Here is a 23,496-nt window from a genome sequence, read left to right as displayed (position 1 = left end):
GGGGCGTGTCGAAGGCGTGGTGAAGGCGGAACTGGGGCGTGGTTATCGGGCGATCAGAGATGGGCGCCTTTCGCCAATAATGGAAAAAAATATGCGTTTTTAGCGAGAATTTAGGGCACTTTTCCTGGACCCTGTTTTTCCATGAATAAGGCCCCAAAAAGTGCCTTAAATGACCAGATGACCACTGGAGGGAATCGGAGATGACCTCCCCTGACTCCCCCAGTGGTCACAAACCCCCTCCCACCACAAAATATGCTATTTCACAACTTTTTATTTTCACCCTCAAATGTCATACCCACCTCCCTGGCAGCAGTATGCAGGTCCCTGGAGCAGTTATTAGGGGGTGCAGTGGACTTCAGGCAGGTGGACCCAGGCCCTTCCCCCCCCCACCTGTTACACTTGTGCTGGTAAATGGGAGCCCTCCAAACCGCCCCCCAAACCCACTGTACCCACATGTAGGTGCCCCCCTTCACCCCTTAGGGCTATAGTAATGGTGTAGACTTGTAGGCAGTGGGTTTTGAGGGGGATTTGGGGGGCTCAACACCCAAGGGAAGGGTGCTATGCACCTGGGAGCTCTTTTACCTTTTTTTTTGTTTTTGTAAAAGTGCCCCCTAGGGTGCCCGGTTGGTGTCCTGGCATGTGAGGGGGACCAGTGCACTACGAATCCTGGCCCCTCCCACGAATAAATGTCTTGGAGTTATTCGTTTTTGAGCTGGGTGCTTTCGGTTTCCATTATCACTGAAAAACAAAAACGCCCAGCTCAAAAAAAGATAAACGTCCATGTTTTTCGAAAATACGGTTCGGTCTGCCCCTTCACGGACCCGTTCTCGGAGATAAACGCCCATGGAGATAGACGTTTCCGTTCGATTATGCCCCTTCACGTTATGTTACTATGACTTGGGAAACACTGTTATATATGACTTAGAACGCATACCATATGACTTCTAGTAGTTTGGTTTTTTAATTTGTTTTATGTGTTTAATTTTCTGCTATGTATTATTTCCTGATATGCTTTTTTTTTAAATTTTCTGTCTTTATTAATTTATTTTAACTGAGTTTTGATATGTACTACTACTACTACTACTATTTAACATTTCTAAAGCACTACTAGGGTTACGCAGCGCTGTACAGTTTAACAACGAAGGACAGTCCCTGCTCAAAGGAGCTTACAATCTAAAGGACAACATGTGAAGTCAGCTTATAATCTAATGGACAGTATGTGCGGACAGTCAAATTGGGTCAGTCTAGATACCTGGGTAGAGGTGAAATGGTTAGGTGCCAAAGGTGACATTAAAGAGATGTACTATTTTGTGAATGTATTTTATTGTACCCTGCTTTGAGCTGCATGTAAAGACAGTTTAAATATCCAATAAAATAAATTGAAATTAAAATTTGTCCAGCTGTAGACAAATATGGATCTTGAAGAAAAAGTAGTCAATGTGATAAAAAAGTAATGTGTGCTTGTGTATTTAAGACCTGTATCTACTTATAAAATTGTATAATGTGGCCTTACCTCATAGAAACAAGACTGGTAAAGCTACGAAGCACTCTTGTAAGCATGCACATTGCATTCATGTATGCCGAAGGGTTACAAGGTAAAGTTTGCCTTTTTGCGGATGACACTAAGATTTGCAACAGAGTGGACACCCCGGAGGGAGTGGAAAACATGAAAAAAGATCTGAAGAAGCTGGAAAAATGGTCTAATGTTTGGCAATTAAAATTCAATGCGAAGAAATGCAAAGTGATGCACTTAGGGAGTAGAAATCCAAGGGAGGCGTATGTGTTAGGTGGGGAGAGCCTGATAGACACGGACGGGGAGAGGGATCTTGGGGTGATAGTATCTGAGGACCTGAAGGCGATGAAACAGTGCGACAAGGCGGTGGCCGTAGCGAGAAGGTTGCTAGGCTGTATAGAGAGAGGTGTGACCAGCAGAAGAAAGGAGGTTTTAATGCCCCTGTATAAGACATTGGTGAGGCTCCACCTGGAGTATTGTGTTCAGTTTTGGAGGCCGTACCTTGCGAAGGATGTTAAAAAAATGGAAGCGGTGCAAAGAAAAGCTACGAGGATGGTATGGGAGTTGCGTTTCAAGACGTTTGAAGAGAGACTTGCTGATCTGAACATGTATACTCTGGAGGAAAGGAGGAACAGGGGTGATATGATACAGAAGTTCAAATATTTGAAAGGTATTTATCCGCAAACGAATCTTTTCCGGAGATGGGAAGGCGGTAGAACGAGAGGACATGAAATGAGATTGAAGGGGGGCAGACTCAGGAAAGATGTCAGGAAGTATTTCTTCACGGAGAGGGTGGTGAATGCTTGGAATGCCCTCCCGCGGGAGGTGGTGGAGATGAAAACGGTAACGGAATTCAAACATGCGTGGGACAGGCATAAAGGAATCCTGTGCAGAAGGAATGGATCCACAGAAGCTTAGCTGAAATTGGGTGGCGGGGGGAAGAGGGGTTGGTGGTTGAGATGCTAGGATGGGGGAGGGCAGACTTATACGGGGTCTGTGCCGGAGCCAGTGATGGGAGGCGGACTGGTGGTTGGGAGGCGGGAAATACTGCTGGACAGACTTATACGGTCTGTGCCCTGAAAAAGACAGGTACAAATCATGGTAAGATATACACATATGAGTTTATCGTGGGCAAACTAGATGGACCGTGCAGGTCTTTTTCTGCCGTCATCTACTATGTTACTATGTTACCATGTTTTGAATGAATGCTCTGGCTCTATTCTGTGTCTTAAATGCACATTTTTCAAGTGTCATCAATTTTATCACCATGTAAGCTTTATTTCATTTAACACATAGGTAATCACATACTTCATACCAGTTCATTTATATGAAAGGAGGAGCGCCAAGAAAGATTTCTGACATCTCTGTCTAATTGTTCCATTTTATTAATACATTTATAGCCCTCTTTCTCCACCCCACCCCCCATATGTGAGGGTGAAGGTTTTAATCATATGTCAAGACAAATAAAAATCTATTCAGTCCTCCAAATGGTAAAGGTAAGATGAACCTATCGTGCAAGAAATGTTCTCAGTATCTAGCAAATGTGTCAGACAAGTCAAGTAGGCTTTAGGGAGGTGTCGGAGCTTTTAAAAAATGTGAAATTAGACAAACTTCAAAACTGAAATCAGATGTTAATTGTATTCAGAAAGATAGAAGAGAGATACATTTTCACTTTTAACCAGAAAATTGGTATGAAATGAAAAGGTGATTGATAGATTCTGCAGAACGTCTATTGGAAAAACCATATAATATTGATCTATTTATTGTTTAAATGTCTTCATTTATAAGAGATACCATTTCACAGATACGCTTAATAAGCAGAGACTTTCGTGTTTTCTGAGATGTTTTACAGTTGCTTAAAGAACAGAAATGTGCATTTAACATTTTCATCTTGTTTCATGTCATGAGGGTGTACGTACCCCATTTGACAACTCTGAAGCCAATATTCATAGCTAAATCAGTTTAACTGGATGACTTATCCAGTTATCTCGATGTCTCTAAATATCACATGTTAAAGATATCCAGCTAACTTTATTTGGAGATTTTAGGCTTGCTGTGATTTTAGCTGAGATAATTCCATAAAGATAACCAGATAGCTATTTGTTTAACCTTGAATCTCATCCCTAGAATGCCTAATCACCCTACCACACTTTACTGGATACATTTTAGTTGTACATCATATCATCTGGCCATTCTTGGAGGAGGGGAACAGTTGAAAGTTAGCAGTTTGTCCATATAACCCTTGAAGTTCCTCAGGCAAATTGCTTTGAATAGTGAAATCTCTGTTTTTAATTATCATGTTCTGTTTTTATGACTGAATGTTGAATTCTTAATTTTTACAGATGACCAGAATTCTGAATTCAGTGTATAGTTCAGTAACTTTTTATTTTTACAGAACAAAAAAAAAACTTGGGAAGATGCTTATAGTAGTTTATTTAATAGAGTATCATATATTGTTGGATCGGGTTTAATCAGCTAGTGACAATGAATGTGACTGTGCTGAAAAGTCAAAATTATAAAACCATCGTTGCTTAAAATCGTGGATGTCAGACCAGGGGCCTCCTCTGGTCATCTGGAGATTGCAGATGATCCAACAAATGAGACTGGACAAATGCAAGGTTAAAACATTAGACAGTGTGCCGGGAACTAGATTTCGTGAACAATGGGAACCCTTGTGGTTAACCTTACCTGCTAGAGGGAGAAGTTACATTTTGAACTTTTGAACAGTTGCCAGATGGGAGAGGGGGACATTAGAGGGAGGTGGGAGGGACAGGGTGGGCAGAAGGTCAAAGAAGATTTAAAGGGGTCCTTAAGTAGCGTTTAACTTTAAAAAAGAAGACTATGATAAAATGAGAAGAACGGTTAAAAAAAAACTTAGGGGGGCAACTGAGAGGGTAAAAACTGTACAACAGGCATGGACGCTGTTCAAAAATACCATCCCGGAGGCCCAGGCTAAACATATTCCGCGAATTAGAAAAGAAAGACGGAAGTCCAAAAGACAGCTAGCGTGGTTGAAAAGTGAGGTGAAGGAAGCTATTAGGGCTAAAAGAAACGCCTTCAGAAAATGGAAGAAGGAACCATCTGAAAATAACAAGAAGCAGCATAAGGAGTGTCAAAGCAAATGCAAGGCGCAGATAAAGAAGGCCAAGAGGGATTACGAAAAAAAGATAGCATTAGAGGCAAAAAAACATAGCAAAATTTTTTACGGTATATTAAAAGCAGGAAGCCGGCAAAAGAATCGGTTGGGCCGCTGGATGACCGAGAGGTAAAAGGGGCGATCAAGGAAGATTAAGACGTAGTGGAGAGATTGAATGAATTCTTTGCTTCGGTCTTCACCGAGGAAGATTTGGGTGGGATACTGGTGTCGGAAATGGTATTTCAAGCGGACGAGTCGGAGAAACTTACTGACTTCACGGTAAACCTGGAGGACGTAATGGGGCAGTTCAGCAAACTGAAGAGTAGAAAATGGTATTCATCCTAGAGTACTGATAGAACTGAAAAATGAGCTTGCGGATCTACTGTTAGTGATATGTACAGTGGGGGAAATAAGTATTTGATCCCTTGCTGATTTTGTAAGTTTGCACACTGACAAAGACATGAGCAGCCCATAATTGAAGGGTAGGTTATTGGTAACAGTGAGAGATAGCACATCACAAATTAAATCCGGAAAATCACATTGTGGAAAGTATATGAATTTATTTGCATTCTGCAGAGGGAAATAAGTATTTGATCCCCCACCAACCAGTAAGAGATCTGGCCCCTACAGACCAGGTAGATGCTCCAAATCAACTCGTTACCTGCATGACAGACAGCTGTCGGCAATGGTCACCTGTATGAAAGACACCTGTCCACAGACTCAGTGAATCAGTCAGACTCTAACCTCTACAAAATGGCCAAGAGCAAGGAGCTGTCTAAGGATGTCAGGGACAAGATCATACACCTGCACAAGGCTGGAATGGGCTACAAAACCATCAGTAAGACGCTGGGCGAGAAGGAGACAACTGTTGGTGCCATAGTAAGAAAATGGAAGAAGTACAAAATGACTGTCAATCGACAAAGATCTGGGGCTCCACGCAAAATCTCACCTCGTGGGGTATCCTTGATCATGAGGAAGGTTAGAAATCAGCCTACAACTACAAGGGGGGAACTTGTCAATGATCTCAAGGCAGCTGGGACCACTGTCACCACGAAAACCATTGGTAACACATTACGACATAACGGATTGCAATCCTGCAGTGCCCGCAAGGTCCCCCTGCTCCGGAAGGCACATGTGACGGCCCGTCTGAAGTTTGCCAGTGAATACCTGGATGATGCCGAGAGTGATTGGGAGAAGGTGCTGTGGTCAGATGAGACAAAAATTGAGCTCTTTGGCATGAACTCAACTCGCCGTGTTTGGAGGAAGAGAAATGCTGCCTATGACCCAAAGAACACCGTCCCCACTGTCAAGCATGGAGGTGGAAATGTTATGTTTTGGGGGTGTTTCTCTGCTAAGGGCACAGGACTACTTCACCGCATCAATGGGAGAATGGATGGGGCCATGTACCGTACAATTCTGAGTGACAACCTCCTTCCCTCCGCCAGGGCCTTAAAAATGGGTCGTGGCTGGGTCTTCCAGCACGACAATGACCCAAAACATACAGCCAAGGCAACAAAGGAGTGGCTCAGGAAGAAGCACATTAGGGTCATGGAGTGGCCTAGCCAGTCACCAGACCTTAATCCCATTGAAAACTTATGGAGGGAGCTGAAGCTGCGAGTTGCCAAGCGACAGCCCAGAACTCTTAATGATTTAGAGATGATCTGCAAAGAGGAGTGGACCAAAATTCCTCCTGACATGTGTGCAAACCTCATCATCAACTACAGAAGACGTCTGACCGCTGTGCTTGCCAACAAGGGTTTTGCCACCAAGTATTAGGTCTTGTTTGCCAGAGGGATTAAATACTTATTTCCCTCTGCAGAATGCAAATAAATTCATATACTTTCCACAATGTGATTTTCCGGATTTAATTTGTGATGTGCTATCTCTCACTGTTACCAATAACCTACCCTTCAATTATGGGCTGCTCATGTCTTTGTCAGTGGGCAAACTTACAAAATCAGCAAGGGATCAAATACTTATTTCCCCCACTGTAATTTATCCTTAAAATGGAGCGTGGTACCGGAAGATTGGAGGGTGGCTAATGTAACGCCAATTTTTAAAAAAGGTTCCAGGGGAGATCCGGGAAATTATAGACCGGTGAGTCTGACGTCGGTGCCGGGGAAAATGGTAGAGACTATTATCAAAAACAAAATTACAGAGCACATCCAAGGACATGGATTACTGAGACCAAGTCAGCATGGCTTTTGTGTGGGGAAATCTTGCCTGCCCAATTTACTTCAATTCTTTGAAGGAGTAATCAAACATGTAGACAAAGGGGAGCCAGTTGATATTGTGTATCTGGATTTTCAAAAGGCGTTTGACAAGGTACCTCATGAAAGGCTACAGAGGAAATTGGAGGGTCATGGGATAGGAGGAAATGTCCTATTGTGGATTAAAAACTGGTTGAAGGATAGGAAACAGAGAGTGGGGTTAAATGGGCAGTATTCACAATGGAGAAGGGTAGTTAGTGGGGTTCCTCAGGGGTCTGTGCTAGGATCGCTGCTTTTTAACATATTTATAAATGATTTAGAGATGGGAGAAACTAGCGAGGTAATTAAATTTGCTGATGACACAAAGTTATTCAAAGTCGTTAACTCGCGACAGGATTGTGAAAAATTACAGAAGGACCTTACGAGACTGGGAGACTGGGTGGCTAAATGGCAGATGACGTTTAATGTGAGCAAGTGCAAGGTGGGAAAAAAACAACCCAAATTATAGCTACGTCATGCAAGGTTCCACGTTAGGAGTTACAGACCAAGAAAGGGATCTGGGTGTCGTCGTCAATAATACACTAAAACCTTCTGCTCAGTGTGTTGCTGCGGCTAGGAAAGCGAATAGAATGTTGGGTATCATTAGGAAAGGTATGGAAAACAGGTGTGAGGATGTTATAATGCCGTTGTATCGCTCCATGGTGCGACCGCACCTTGAGTACTGTGTTCAATTCTGGTCGCCGCATCTCAAGAAAGATATAGTAGAATTGGAAAAGGTGCAGCGAAGGGCGACTAAAATGATAGTGGGGATGGGACGACTTCCCTATGAAGAAAGATAAGGAGGCTAGGGCTTTTCAGCTTGGAGAAGAGACGGTTGAGGGGAGACATGATAGAGGTATGTAAAATATTGAGTGGAGTGGAACAGGTGGATGTGAAGCGTCTGTTCATGCTTTCCAAAAATACTAGGACTAGGGGGCATGCGATGAAACTACAGTGTAGTAAATTTAAAACAAATCGGAGAAAACGTTTCTTCACCCAAAGCATAATTAAACTCTGGAATTCGTTGCCGGAGAACGTGGTGAAGGCGGTTAGCTTAGCAGAGTTTAAAATGGGGCTAGATGGTTTCCTAAAGGACAAGTCCATAAACCACTACTAAATGGACTTGGGAAAAATCCACAATTCCAGGAATAACAGGTATAGAATGTTTGTACATTTGGGAAGCTCGCCAGGTGCCCTTGGCCTGGATTGGCCTCTGTTGTGGACAGGATGCTGGGCTCGATGGACCTTTGGTCTTTTCTCAGTGTGGCATTACTTATGTACTGTATGTATTTATTGTTGTTCAGCAAAGAAATTGGTTATCAGTTTGTAAATGTGTATTCTGGAATCCACTGGGAATTCGGGGAACAGGTTGTTGGTCAGGGATGGAGTTACGACACATTTGGTTTACAACTGGCGAGGGGGGGGGGCGGGCTGGGGGTTGGGTTACAAAGGTGAGTGGTTTGTTGTAGACAGAAATTATATATTAGCATTGCTTTCTAATATATATTAAGGTGTTGTTTTCTGACATTTGTTGTAAAGCACTGTTACCAATAAAAATGATTTCAACATAAAACCACCGTTCCAAGATTGTATCAGATGTAACTGCCTATATGTTGCTGGTATTGTGGGGAATTTCTGACTTACCCTATTTGTGATGCCGATATTTCATCTTGAAGGAGTACAACCCGCACAGAATGTCAGGTGTTGTTCTGTCTGCCTTGTTGGGTCTTTATCTGCAGTCATCTAGGACCCCTTTTACCAAGCTGCAGCAAAAGGGGGGCTGGTGCTGGCATCGGCATGTGTTTCACACAAGCACCGAGGCCCCCTTTTACCACAGCTGGTAAAAGGGAAGTCTCGCCTTCCTGCAGGAAATGGCCATGCGGCAAATAAAACACTTGCTGTGCAGCCATTTCAGGGGGGAGCCCATTGAGGTGGCAGTAAGGGCTCCCGCCTTAACCTGTCGGTAACCGGGCAGTACATGACACTGCCCAATTACCACTGGGTACACTCCGGCGCTACAAAAATAAATACATTTTGGTAGCACCGGAAATGACAGCGTGCAGGGGTGGGAAGTACCGCTGGGCTGCTGCGGTAGCCTGGCGGTACTTCCTGCATAGCGAGTGGTAAGCCCGCGTTGGGTTTACCGCCGTTTAGTAAAAACAGCCCTTGCGATGTTACTGAGAGAGAGATATTCCATAAAGGTTTATTATCACTGTGGAAAAATAAATGAAATAATTAATGTCATGGAAGGGAAAGGGAAATAAATAAGAATAGTCAATAGTGGCCTTTACTAAGAGAGTGAATACCAGATTACAAAGGAAAAATGATTTTTCAATAGAGATTTTAAAATAGAGAATTAGTTAAACTAAGAAAATGCTATTATACAAATAGCAGGCAGACTGGAGGATTGTGAGGAGGCAGTACCTGATGAAGTACAGCAGAAGGTTGTTAGCAAAAGCAGAGGGAGAAAAGATGGCCATTAGGCACGACCATTAGAAACAATTACCACATGAGCACATACACCACCCACTCGGTAATCCTGCGCTAATCAGTGTGCAGTAATATACATGTGCTAATTAGCGCAGACATACTCTCTGCTCCCCCCAGACACGCCCTACGGTACGCTCCCTCCCAGAAAAATTACAAAATATCCTTTAGTGCCTGAGCAGCAAGTGCAGATTCCAAACTTACTGCAGGATGCCTGGGGAACCATTATCAGGGTACAAATTAATATTGTTGTGACAGGATGAATCAAATTGGAAGGGGTGGTGTTATATATTAAAGAAAGAATTACATAAGAACGTAAGCACATAAGCATTGCCATACTGGGACAGACTGAAGGTCCATCAAGCCCAGTATCCTGTTTCCAATAGTGGCCAATACAGGTTACAAGTACCTGGGAAGATCCCCAAAAAAGTAAAATAGATTTTATGCTGCTTATCCTAGAAATAAGCAGTGGATTTTTCCATCTTCATAATGGTTTATGGGCTTTTCTTTTAGGAAATTATCCAAATCTTTTTTAAACCCTGCTATGCTAACTGCTTTTACCACATTCTCTGGCAGTAAATTCCAGCGTTTAATTACACATTGAGTGAAGAAATAGTTTATCTGATTTGTTTTAAATTTACTACTCAGTAGCTTCATTATATGCCCTCCTAGTTCTTGTATTTTTGAAAAAAGTAAACAAGTGATTCACATCTACCCTTTCTACTTCACTCAGTATTATATAAATCTCTATCATATCTCCCCTCAGCCTTCTCTTCTTCAAGCTGAAGAGCCCTAGCCTCTTTAGCCTTTCCTCATAGGGAAGTCATACTATTGCCTTTAACATTTTCATCACCCTTCTCTGTAACCTTTTCTAATTCTGCTATATCTTTTTTGAGATGTAGTGACCAAAATTGTACACAGCATTGATGGTATCACATCATATCATATGTAATGAGTTTATCTTGGGCAGACTGGATGGATCATACAAGTCTTTATCTGCCATCAACTACTATGTTACCAGGGAGTGATAGAAAGGCATTCTAATTTCCTAATAATTCCTAAAATTTTGTTTGCTTTCATAACTGCCACTGCACACTGAGCATAGGGTTTCAATGTATCATCAACAATGACACTTGGATCCTTTTCCTGGGCAGTGACTCCTAATATGGAACCTTGCACCATATAGTTTGGGTTAGCTAGGGCTCTTCAGCTTGGAGAAGAGGTGGCTAAGGGGAGATATGATAGAGGTCTATAAAATAATGAGTGGAGTTGAATGGGTAGATGTGAAGCGTCTGTTTACGCTTTCCAAAAATATTAGGACTAGGGGGCATGCGATGAAGCTCCAATGTAGTAAATTTAAAATGAATCAGAGAAAAATTTCTTCACTCAATGTGTAATTAAACTCTGGAATTCGTTGCCAGAGAATGTGGTAAAGGCGGTTAGCTTAGCGGAGTTTAAAAAAGGTTTGGACAGCTTCCTAAAGGAAAGGTCCATAGACCATTATTAAATGGACTTGCGGAAAATCCACTATTTCTGAGGTAAGCAGTATAAAATGTTTTGTACTTTTTTTTGGATCTTGACAGGTATGTGTGACCTGGATTGGCCACTGTTGGAAACAGGATGCTGGGCTTGATGGACCTTTGGTCTTTCCCAGTATGGCAATACTTATGTACTTACGTACTTATGGGTTTCTCTTTCCTACCTGTATCACTTTGCACTTGCTCACATTAAATTTTTTACAATCCTTTTGTGATTTAATAACATCACTAGTTATTCCCATCTCTAGATCATTTATAAATAGGTTAAAAAGCAGAGGGCCACCACAGACTCCTGGAGAACCCTACTATCTATCCTTCTCCATTGAGAATACTGACCATTTGACCTTACTCCCTGTGCTCTGTACTTTAACAATTTCTTAAAGGGTAAGGGGTAAAGGGTCATGGACTTGATATACTGCCATTCTGGAGTGTGCGATATCTCATTAGGGAGATATTTTCAAGGTAAAAAATCAAGTTCGTTCCAGGGACAAGTGCTGGTCTGAAGCAAGATGGAGAATGCCTCATGGCGAGAGTGACAGGAGGTCAAGAAGGCTCACAGAGGTCCAGGGAGGAGGAAGTAAAGGCCAATGGGAACAGAGCTTGCTACCGGGTGGCAAGGGTGGTCCTAGAGGACGGCCCTTGATTGGAGGGAAAGGTCAAACCTGGCTGACCTCTCAGGACAGAGATAGTAAGAATGACCAGGAAATTATAGCAGGTAGACAAAGGAGCCAAGCTTGGCTGAGAAAGAGAGGAAGTCTAGGCAGCAGCACAACCAATAGTACAGTTCTTATACAGATAGGCAAGTGCGGCTGCATTGCCTGCGAACTACATTACACACAATGCATTGCTCACGTATCTTTGCGGTGAGAACTGCAGCAATGAAAGTCCTTAGAAATGAGAATAACAGTAAAGGCAGTAAACACATTTTAGGATCACATTATAAACTAGTGCGAGGACAGAACATATTCCATGCAGGTACTTTCTCTGTCCCTACTGGGCTCACAATCTAGGTTTTTGTTCCTGGGGAAATGGAATGTTAGGTGACTTGCCCAGGGTCACAAGGAGCATCCTTGGGAATTGAATGCACGTTCTCAGATCACTGCACTGCACTGCACTCTTCCACTCCAATAAACAACTTGCCCAAGCTCACAAGAAGCATCTGTTGGATTTGAACCCCAGCACAGAAGCATAGCTAGGTGGGCTCAAGGGGAGCGGCCACACCCCCAAATGAATTTTGAATAAAATGGCTCCTATATAGATCAGCTCTTCAGTTTTTCACAGACGCTTGTTTTCCAAAAGGCCTGCTCCTCCTGACATCAAAACCTGGCTATGCTTCTGCCCTAGCATCTCTTATATGCAGCCTGCTGTTCTAACCACTAGGATTTCCCCCATCGCTAACTCCAGACTCCGTTCCTTTTATCTTGCCGCACCTTATGCCTGGAATACACTCCCTGAGCCATTGTGACAAGCTCCATCCCTGGCCGCCTTCAAATCCGGGCTAAAGGCCTACCTGTTTGATGCTGCTTTTAATTCCTAACTTGTCACCTGCTCGTAACCTTTATCTTGTCTTCCTCTCTTCATTATTCCCTTCCCTTATGTCCCATCTGTCTGTCTGTCCTACCCTTATCCCTTATTTGTCCTGTCTCTCCTGATTTAGATTGTAAGCTCTTTTGAGCAGGGACTGTCTTTTCTTCATGTTAAATTGTGAAGCGCTGCATACGACTGGTAGCGCTATAGAAATGATTTATAGTAGTAGTAGTAGTAGATTTCTAATTTTCTTAGGAGTCATTCATCAATTCAACCTCAATTCATGTCCTCTAGTTCTGCCACCTTCTCGTTTATGCAAAAGGTTCGTTGTCTGATTAATACCTTTCAAATATTTGAATGTCTGTATCATGTCACCCCTGTTTCTCCTTTCTTCCAAGGTATACATGTTTAGGTAGCAAGTATCTCCTCGTACGGTTTGCAACGCAAATTTCATACCATTTTTGTAGCTTTTCTTTGCACCGCTTCCAGTCTTTTTACATCTTTAGCAAGATATGGCCTCCAAAACTGAACACAATACTCCAAGTGGGGCCTCATCAACGACTTGTAGAGGGGCATCAGCACCTCCTTTCTTCTGCTGGTTATGTCCCTTTCTACGCAGCCTAGCATCCTTCCGGCCAAGGCTGTCGCCTTGTCGCATTGTTTCTTCACCTTCAGATCCTCAGACACCAACACCCCATGGTCTCTATCCTGAGTCGAGCTTACTAATCTCTCCCCTCCTGTCCGGTATCTCTTTTTTGGGTTTCTGCACCTCAAGTGCATCACTCTACACTTCTTGGCATTAAATTTTAACTGCCTTACCCTTGACTATTCTTCTAACGTTCGGAGATCCCTTCTCATCGTTTCTACTCCCTCCAGGCTATTTTCGTGTCATTCGCAAAAAGGCACACCTTTCCTTCCAACCCTTCAGCAATATCTCCCACAAATATATTAAACAGAATAGGCCCCAGCACTGACCCCTGAGGAACTCCATTGCTCACCTTCCTTTACTCGGAGCGGATTCCATTTACCACCACTCTCTGCCACCTGTCGGTCAACCAGTTTCTTATCCAGTTCACCACTTTCGGTCCTAAGTTCAATCCTTTCAGCTTATTCATGAATCTTCTGTGGGGCACCGTATTAAAGGCTTTGCTGAAGTCCAAGTAGATTACATCTAGCGCACGTCCTTCATCCAGTTCTTTGATCACCTAGTCAAAGAAGTCAATAAGATTTGTTTGGCAGGATTTTCCTTTGGTAAAGCCATGTTGCCTCGCGTCCTGTAACTCGTCGGCTTCTAGAAAGTTAACTATCCTTTCTTTCAGCAGTGACTCCATTATTTTTCCTACCACCGACATGAGACTTACCGGTCTGTAGCTTCCCACTTCTTCCCTGTCTCCACTTTTGTGAAGAGGGACCACATCCGCTCGTCTCCAATCTCGCGGGACCTATCCCATCTCTAAAGATCTATTAAATAAGTCTTTAAGAGGTCCTGCCAGGACCTCTCTGAGCTCCTTCAGTATCCTGGGATGTATCCCATCCGGCCCCATATCTTTGTCCACCTTCAAATTCTCCAGCTGTTTATAAACTCTTTCTTCTATAAACGGCGCAGTATCCACTTCATTCCCAGATGTTCCCTCAGCAGTCAACCGTGGTCCTTCTCCAGGATTTTCCTCCATGAACACCGAAGAGAAATAATTATTTAGCACGTTCGCTTTATCTTCATCACTCTCCAAATTGACATTCTCATTATCTTTCAGTCTCGCAAATCCATTCCTATCGCTTCTCCTTTCTCCAATATATCTGAAAAAGTTCTTGTTACCTCTCTTTACATCTTTAGCCATTTTTCTTCCACTCTCGCGTTCACTAGCCATATTTCCCTCTTCACTTCTTTGAGTTTAATCCGATAATCTTTTCCGTGATCCTCTCGCTGCATTCTTTTGTATTTATTTATTTGTTTCATTTGTACTCCACATTTTCCCACCAATAGGTGGCTCAATGTGGCTTACAAAGTACCGTGAAGCGATAGCCACCTACGATGAAGAAACAAATACAGAGTGATGTTATTGTCAATGAAATAGATATGTACAAACACATTAGGGAATCATAAAGAGGGAAGTTATATAAAGTTCATGGTGTTCAGTTACAAGTTTAGGTTTCTTTGTGTTGCTGGGTTCAGGTATTTAAGTTGGGTCAGTGGGATATGCCTTTTCGAACAAGTTGGTCTTTAGTGATTTCCGGAAGTTGAGGTGGTCGTAAGTAGTTTTATGGCTTTTGGGAGTGCATTCCAGAGTTGCTTGCTTATATATGAGAAGCTGGATCCATAAATTGATTTGTACTTGAGTCCTTTGCAACTAGGGTGGCAAAGATTTAAGTAAGTACGTGATGATCTGGTTGAGTTTCTAGTTGGCAGGTCTATGAGGTCAGACATATATCCAGGGGCATCTCCATAGATAATTTTGTGAACCAAGGTGCATCTCCGGACTATATGCTCAATTTGATTGACCTCCCTACCAGAAACATGTCTGAATCTTCGCGAAATTACCTCAACCTGCATTACCCCAACTGCAAAGGAATCAAGTATAAGACCTATCATGGATCTAATTTCTCCTTCCTGGGCAGTAAACTCTGGAATGCTCTCCCCAGATCTATCCAATCAATCTGTGACTACCTACCCTTCCAGAAAGCACTAAAAACCAATTTATTCAAGCAAGCCTATCCAAACGATCCAGATTAATCTTATGAACCATCTACCTAACACATATTCCCATGATAACGACATTGACCCAGACTTCATCTCCCACCTTTCTCCCCTCTCCATTGCCTTTTTCTACCTACTCATCTCGTCTATTATTCTGGTATAATTAACTTTTACCCTCTCTAACAATATTCTGTATTCATTTTACTATGTAAGCCGCGTTGAACCTGCTTTGAGTGGGAAAGCGCGGGATACAAATGTAATAATAAATAAATAAATAAATTTTAAAAGTAATATGTTCTTTGATTGGAAGCCAATGTAATTGTTCACGAAGGGGTTTGGCGCTTTCGAATCGTGATCTTCCAAATACAAGCCTGGCTGCCATGTTTTAAGCGGTCTTGAACAAAGCCTCTTTTGCTCTTATTTTTTCAGCTACTTGTTTGGATATCCATATAGGCTTCCTGCTTCTCTTGTTTACTTTCCTCACAAAAAGATCACTCGCCATATTTATAGCAGCCTTTAGCTCATCTCTTGTATTCTGCATATACCCACACAGAGTTCGAGTTGGATTACAGAAAGAAAGCTAATGTATAATACCTAGGAATTTACAATAGAACAATTATGTGTAATGCCAGAGAATGTAGAATCCCAGTCCCGGTAAATTAACATAATGTAGAATTAATTTTAGCAATAATATGGTTTTGGAACAAAATAGTTTTTATGGCCTTTTTAAAAGGAGCATAATTGGTCTAATCGTGCATCTCAATTGGCAACAGATTCCATGATTCGCTGTTTGATTAAAAAAATGATGCATTGAAGTTTTCGGGTTTGGAAAATACAGCTTAAGTTGATTTTGGATCAGGTGTTTTGAAGATGAGCAAGGATCCTGGAATTGTTTTCCTATACCCCTTAGGGCAGAACTATCTTTTAAAAAGTTTGAATTAAAAACATTTCCTATTTTAGCAGGCATTTGGAGGATTGGACAACTAAAACAATTGATTATTTTGTTGGTATTGTTTGATTGTAAGGTTTTACTAAATTTGTGTACTTTGTTTCATCTTTTTTGTGTAATATGGTTCTAGTTTGCCTGTTCCTGTCCTATTGAAATTTTTACATTCCTTCTTCATTTATGGTTTTTTTAGTCTGTGCACTGCCTTGGCTCACCTGTCGGTAAATATTAATAAACTATAAACTATGCATGCAAGGGACATTTAAATGCAGGTGTCTAGCTTATAGAATTGCCCTTTTAATCCTAAATTACTATTGGCTGTTATTGTTACAGAAGGATTGAGTGAATGGGTATGAAAACTTATGCAATCAAGATTTTTTTCTTATTAATTTTTGAATATTTCTATAATTGTTCTTTCGTGTTGAAAGAGTAGAGCAGTTGTGTAGCTGAGTGAAACAAACTCCTATTTTAATGCATCTTGAACTGTACATTTTAGACAGCAAAATGTGAGAAATGAACAAGGGTTTGAAGCATTGTGTTTGTAATTTCATTAAAGCCTAGCTCCTGAATTAATTACCGCTTCTAAAGGAGATGGATATGCTTAAGAGAGTTGCGGACCGTGGTGGGAGAGCACATTTGGGAGTTAAAATAGTGACGGCAGCAAAATGGTGGTGTTTTTTGTAGTGGGAATTTGGTTGCTGACCTTCTGGAGGTGGTAGAGAACCAGAGAAAAGGGTTTCAGCCTGGGCAAACTAGATTGGCCAATTGACCTTTCTCTGTTGTCAATACAATGTTGTGTCTACTGAAACAATTTTATTTCTCTCATTATTTGAAATTCATTAACATCCTTTTAGGCCAATTGGGCAATAGCTGTTATAGCTGAAGGACCAATATACAGTTTTCCAGGTGAATGAGTGCTAACAGCATTGAGAAGTGAGAAATAGGTTCTGTGGTGGCATGATTACTTTTCAGTTGTAAAGAAATGTGAGTGACAACTTGTCATCATGAAGCAGGTGGAATAGTAGTTCACAATGTGGTCTATTGCAGTGTTTGAGTCAAAACAAGGGTGACGAAAGAAAGGGCAGCAGATGACGTACGAACATACACCTTTATTAAACATCCAGGACTCGACACGAGTCGTGTTTCGGCCCACAAGGGCCTTCTTCAGGAGTCTTTTTTGTTGCATGTATGCTGATATAAAGCTGAACCCAATATCATACAGGTAATGTTCAAAGTCTTTCTATTCCTCTTCTAAAAAAACCTCATAGAACGCTTGGATGTTTAATAATGGTGTATGTTCGTACATGGTCTGCTGCCTTTTCTTTCGTCACCCTTGTTTTGACTGATTCGTCTGTTTGCCTACAAGGGTCATATATTTTTGAAAATGTTGTATACAGGAAGTGTATACAACATACAGATATGGCAGATGACTCATGGCCAAAAGAAGCACTGAAAGCACTAAGCTGAAGCTGGGAGGACTCAGAGAAGGCACCTGAAGGAGAAGAGGAGGAGGAAGTGCTGTGAGCACTGTGTGTTGTGCATAATGCAGTCAGTGCCTGGCTTTTCTTGCCCTCCTCGTGCTGCCTGTTAACTATTCCTACACTCCAGGGCTCCTGCTGTATCTAGGAAGGAAAGAGGAAGGTGTGACGACTACAGTTATTCTCTGAAAGGAGTTCACACATGTTTAAAAGCCACTGCTGGTTTCTCTTTTTGCTGTGCAGTGCTGAGAACAGAGTCGGTCCACCAATGTGCTGATCTAAACCAGAGCATGAGGCAGCGGTGACTTTTCCATGGCATACTACTTCTGTAAATAGACAGGATATGCTTCAGCTGAAAGTGGATTCTATATGTGGGACCAAAGAGAAAGTTAGTTCTTTTTTTTATAGTTAAGTGGGTTTTTTTTTTCTTGTAGCCAGGGAGCAAAAAAAATATTCATTGGAATAATACATCAACTTTATATGAAAGACCAGGATGAAGTATGCAAAACCATACATACAGTTTTCAGAGGAAGAAAGCATTGTTTTGTTTATTTACTACTGTGAGTTCAGAAAAGTTTCTTATAGGTATATCTTTTTCTGATATGCTTTACAGGCCAACAAAATGGGTAAAATTATCAATTTCATTTTATTGGGAACATACATACTGTAACATAGTAACATAGTAGATGACGGTAGAAAAAGACCTGCACGGTCCATCCAGTCTGTCCAAGAAATGTGTCACTTTTTTGTGTATATCGTACCTTGATTTGTACCTGTCTTTTTCAGGGCACAGACCGTATAAGTCTGCCCAGCACTATCCCCGCCTCCCAACCACCAGCCCCGCCTCCCATCACCGGCTCTGCCACCCAATCTCGGCTAAGCTCCTGAAGATCCATTTCTTCTGAACAGGATTCCTTTATGTTTATCCCACGCATGTTTGAATTCCGTTACCGTTTTCATCTCCACCACCTCCCGCGGGAGGGCATTCCAAGCATCCACCACTCTCTCTGTGAAAAAAATACTTCCTGACATTTTTCTTGAGTCTACCCCCCTTCAATCTCATTTCATGTGCTCTCGTTCTACCACCTTCGTATCTCCGGAAAAGGTTCGTTTGCGGATTAATACCTTTCAAATATTTGAACGTCTGTATCATATCACCCCTGTTTCTCCTTTCCTCCAGGGTATACATGTTCAGGTCAGCAAGTCTCTCCTCGTACGTCTTGTAACGCAAATCCCATAGCTAATATTTATGGAAACAAGTCTTGTTTAAAAGTATGGCCCAGCAAAGTCAGTGACATCTCTTTATATATGATATACTTATCAGGAAGGGGGTGTCCGTTGTTAAGCAGTGGAGCACCCTGGGAAAGCTCCTCAGGACACTTGCCAACTACTTACCAAATTACACCCTATACTATGGCACCAATGTCACTGCCCCCTTTTCCTACTGCTGCTACCATGCATCGCCACCTTGTGCGGGCTGGCCAATCCAAAAGAGCCAGATTTTAGGCAGCAGTACAAAACAGAACATCATCAGAAGAAAGGTGGTAGCAACATTCATGCCATCAGACAAGGTGGCAAGTGCTGGCACTGGCACAAGTGTTTTGCAGGAATCTAGTAATACAATGTATAAATCTAAACAAATGCTTTTCAGAAGGAGCTGGATTTGAATAAAAATGAGTTAATTAAGGTATCATAAAGCTGTAAACATATGTAAATGCTGCTATGAAATTGGAAAGTATAAACATAAACTATCTAGCAAATAATAGCAGTTAAATAAATGCCTGTTATTATTTTGAATAGCTGCTGTCTCTGGCCATAGAAAACCATGATTAACTGCATAGGTCTTTATGAGAGCAGCTAAATCGGTAACAACATTTATTTATTCTTATATCCCACATTATCCGAAAAGCAAGTTTTGGTTCAATTTACATAGAGAAATATTTTTTTTAAACAGATAAGTTTTTAAGCTTTTCAGAATAGAAGATACGAACTTATGTTTCTGATTTCTTCTGAAATGAGATTCCACCATTTGGATCCTAGATAACCAAATCCAGCTTTATAAACAGTTGTGCACGTTACATTTTTACAACTAGGAAGATGAAATAGCAAATATTCTCTTGCTGTTGGCCTTGCATTTCTAGCCGACAGGTCAACTAGGCTCGTCATATAGTCTGGTGCTATACCAAACAAAATTTTGAATATTAATGTGCATGTTTTAAACATAATTTCAACCCTGATTTATTTATTTATTTATTTAGATTTGGCTCACACCTTTTTCAGTAGTAGCACAAGGTGAGTTGCATTCAGGTACACTGGGTGTTTCCCTGTCCCTGGAGGGCTTACAATCTAAGGGCCGGGTTTACTAAGATGTGTTAGTGTTTTTAACGTACCTACAATTAGTGCATTTGCTAACTGTGTAGGCACCTATAGGGAAATTATAGGCACGTACACAGTTAACACACATATATGGTTAACATGCATTAAAAATGGTAATGCACCTATAATGTGGCTTAGTAAACAGGGCACTAAGCTTGTAACTGAGACAACGCAGGGTTAAATGACTTGCAAGACTGGTGCTCTAACCACTAGGCCACTCCTTCACTCCAATGTAGCCAATGTAATGCAGTAAGTAAAGGAGTGGTCGCATTAAATTTTGGTGCCTCATAAATTAACCATGCTGCTGTATTTTATGCAGTTTGAAGCAATTTAAGTATAGATTCTTCGCGTCCAACATATATTGCATTACAATAGTCCAATTGTGAAAGTGTCAGTAGTAATCTGAATGAGTTCCTGTTAAAATAAATTATAACTCTTTGCAAACCTTTAATCTCCACATTGTCTTGAACATCTTAGCAATTACTGCATGAGCTTGGTCATCAAAGTAAAGATGTTGGTCAAAAAGAACTCCTAGAATTTTTAATTTTATATCTTTATGATAGACCAGTTGTCAGCTATCGTTGTCTAGGGTTGGTCCCGGGGTCCACTTCACAGAGGCAGTAGGTTCCCAAAGAATACGCAATCCACACGGATTTGGATATATAAAGTATATTATATTTGCAGATATGTATAGGTTCACAGCATTTAGTACAGGTAACTGGTATAGGCCTGTATCTGTGTGTGCTTAAGGAAGAGAGAGAAAGAAGTAGTGCATGCAGAGCCCGGTGTGCTCTGCTTGCAGGGAGAGAGGGCAGAGATGCCCCCGGACAGACAGCAGTGCCCTGGACAGAGAAAGGGGGGGGGGGGGAGTAGTAGACCCCAAGCTGAGCTCTGTGCTCTGCTGCACAGAGAAAGACAGAGAGAGCCCTAGTGCCCTCATGAGCTCTGCATTATACCTAATAAGAACTGAGAGGGAACAGGAGCAGAGAGAGATCAAAAACTTCTCTCTTTCCCAGTTATTTCCTTTACAGAACTCCAGATACTTTCTGAAGTCAGGAAAGGTGACAACTTTCACAGATTGTCCTGTTTGAAATCCCTAGTGATGGAGCCTCTATGTCTGGCTTTGGTTGCTCTGAAGCCCTGCTCCCAGATGGAACAAAAGGTATGTTAATCAGGAGTAATTGAGAAACCAAAGGGCTATCAGGCCTCTCTGAGCACCATTTGGTCCATTTCATCCTCAATGGTTCCTGAAGGGGAGGGGGGAGAATTTATCAGAGGTCAGAAGCTGGTTTAATATTATGTCAAGCTGATTTCATATTAATATAAGTATGTCCAGCAATAATTTTGACCTCCCGCAATCCTGACACCAGTGATTCCCAAACCTGGTCCTGGAGGCACCCCAGCCAGTCAGGTTTTCAGGATACCCACAATGAATATTCATGAGATAGATTTGCTTGCAGTGGAGGCAATGCATGTAAATCTCTCTCATGAATATTCATTGTGGGTATCCTGAAAGCCTAATTGGCTGGAGTGCCTCCAGGGCCAGGTTTGGAAACCACCAGGATAGACGGTTTGGTCATTTGTGAAATTGGGATAAGAGGTGATTGAGTGTGTGTGACAGCACCAAGAATTTAGTTTTTTCACTATTTTATTTGAGTTTGAAGGTCATAGACCACTGTTCCATTAGATCTAGACCTATCCATAATGTTTGAGATCTCTGAAATGTCATTAATGAAAGGGACATATATAGTAATGTCATCTGTGTAGGTGAAAAGGATGAAGCTCAAATTATTTAATTTCTTCCCTAATGGTACTAGTATGACATTGAACAATATTGGGGAGATAGGGGATCCCTACAGCACCCTGCAATATGAAATCCATGGTGTTGATATAACATCATTCATTTTTACACGGTAAGATCTATTTCTTTTAAGAATCCCTCAAACCATTCATATACCTCCCCACAAATTCCCATATTATCCAGTAGTCTTAGTAATATAGTATGAATCACCATATCAAAAGCACTGGACATGTCATATTGCAATAGCAGAATTTTTTGTCCTTTGCGGATTATGGGGGTCTTTTACTAAAGCTTAGCTCCAGCTATCTGCAACAGGGCCCAGAGGAATATGGGCCCTGCTGCAGATAACTTGAGCTAAGCTTTAATAAAAGAACCCCTATGTTCCTAAATCTTTTCAGAGTAGTTAACACTGTTTCAGTACTATATAGCGGTCTAAATCCGTATTGTGATTCGTGTAAAATAGAATGATGATTTAGGTAATTCATTAATTGTTTTGCCACCAGTACCTCCATTGTTTTTGTTAATAGTGGAATTGAAGCAACCAGTCTATAATTTGTAACCTCATAAAACCTTTCTTCCCGAGATACATCTTCCATACCCTGGTACAGTCAATGGTAATAAGCCATCTGGACTACTGCAATGGACTGTACGCCGGGTACAAAGAACAGACAATCAAAAAACTCCAAACTGCCCAGAATACGGCCGCCAGACTCATATTTGGAAAAACTAAATATGAAAGTGCAAAACCACTAAGAGAGAAACTTCACTGGCTCTCAATTAAGGAACGCATTGCGTTCAAGATCTGCACGATGGTACATAAAATCATTCATGCAGATGCCCCAATCTACATGCTAAACCTCGTGGACCTACCTCCCAGAAACGCCACAAGATCATCTCATAAATTTCTCAACCTGTACTACCCTAGCTGCAAAGGACTGAAGTACAAACTGATGCATGCCACTACCTTCTTGTACACGAGCACGCAGTTATGGAATGCATTACCCGCAGACTTGAAAGCAATCAACAAAACAACTATCTTTCGAAAATCTCTGAAAACATTCTTCTTCAACAAGGCCTACAATGAACACCTATAATCTCACTAAATCACCTCACCAACCCACTCAATTATGAAAGCTCACCTTATACAAGTATCCTAATCACTCCCTCCTTCTTCCCTCCTCCCTACCTGATCGCTACACATTACGAATTGTATCTGATATCTTGTTATGATTATGTCAACAAATCTATGTAAGCCACATTGAGCCTGCAAATAGGTGGGGGAATGTGGGATACAAATGCAATAAATAATAATAATTTCTTTTTGCCATAGGATTTTTAGGGATGGGTGTAAGTATGATATTTCCTTTGCTTGTTGGGAAATAGCCATTGGAGAATATGTAGATTAGGTGTTGGGTAAGGTAATTAAAACCAGTCTGATGATAATTTCATAATAAAATTGGGACATCCATCTAGTAAACAATTTCCACAGGCATATTTTAACAATAGTGATTTAACAGTGGCAATTGATGGAAGCTTGAAAGAGTCCCAAATTCTATTAACTTTCACAATGATCAATAACTGAAACTGTAACACATCACCACTCCATCTTATATTCTGTATGTTCTCTTACTATATCTGCTTGCTTAACTCAATTATGTCATCCATGCTCTCTAGGTAACACCAATTGTATCTTTTACTCTGGAATGGCGTATGCCATGACGGAACATTGTAAGCCACATTGAGCCTGCAA

Source organism: Microcaecilia unicolor, chromosome 5, assembly GCF_901765095.1.
Source record: "Microcaecilia unicolor chromosome 5, aMicUni1.1, whole genome shotgun sequence".
Taxonomy (NCBI): domain Eukaryota; kingdom Metazoa; phylum Chordata; class Amphibia; order Gymnophiona; family Siphonopidae; genus Microcaecilia; species Microcaecilia unicolor.
The sequence above is the reverse complement of the archived record's forward strand: the minus strand, read 5'-3'. Positions refer to the sequence as shown.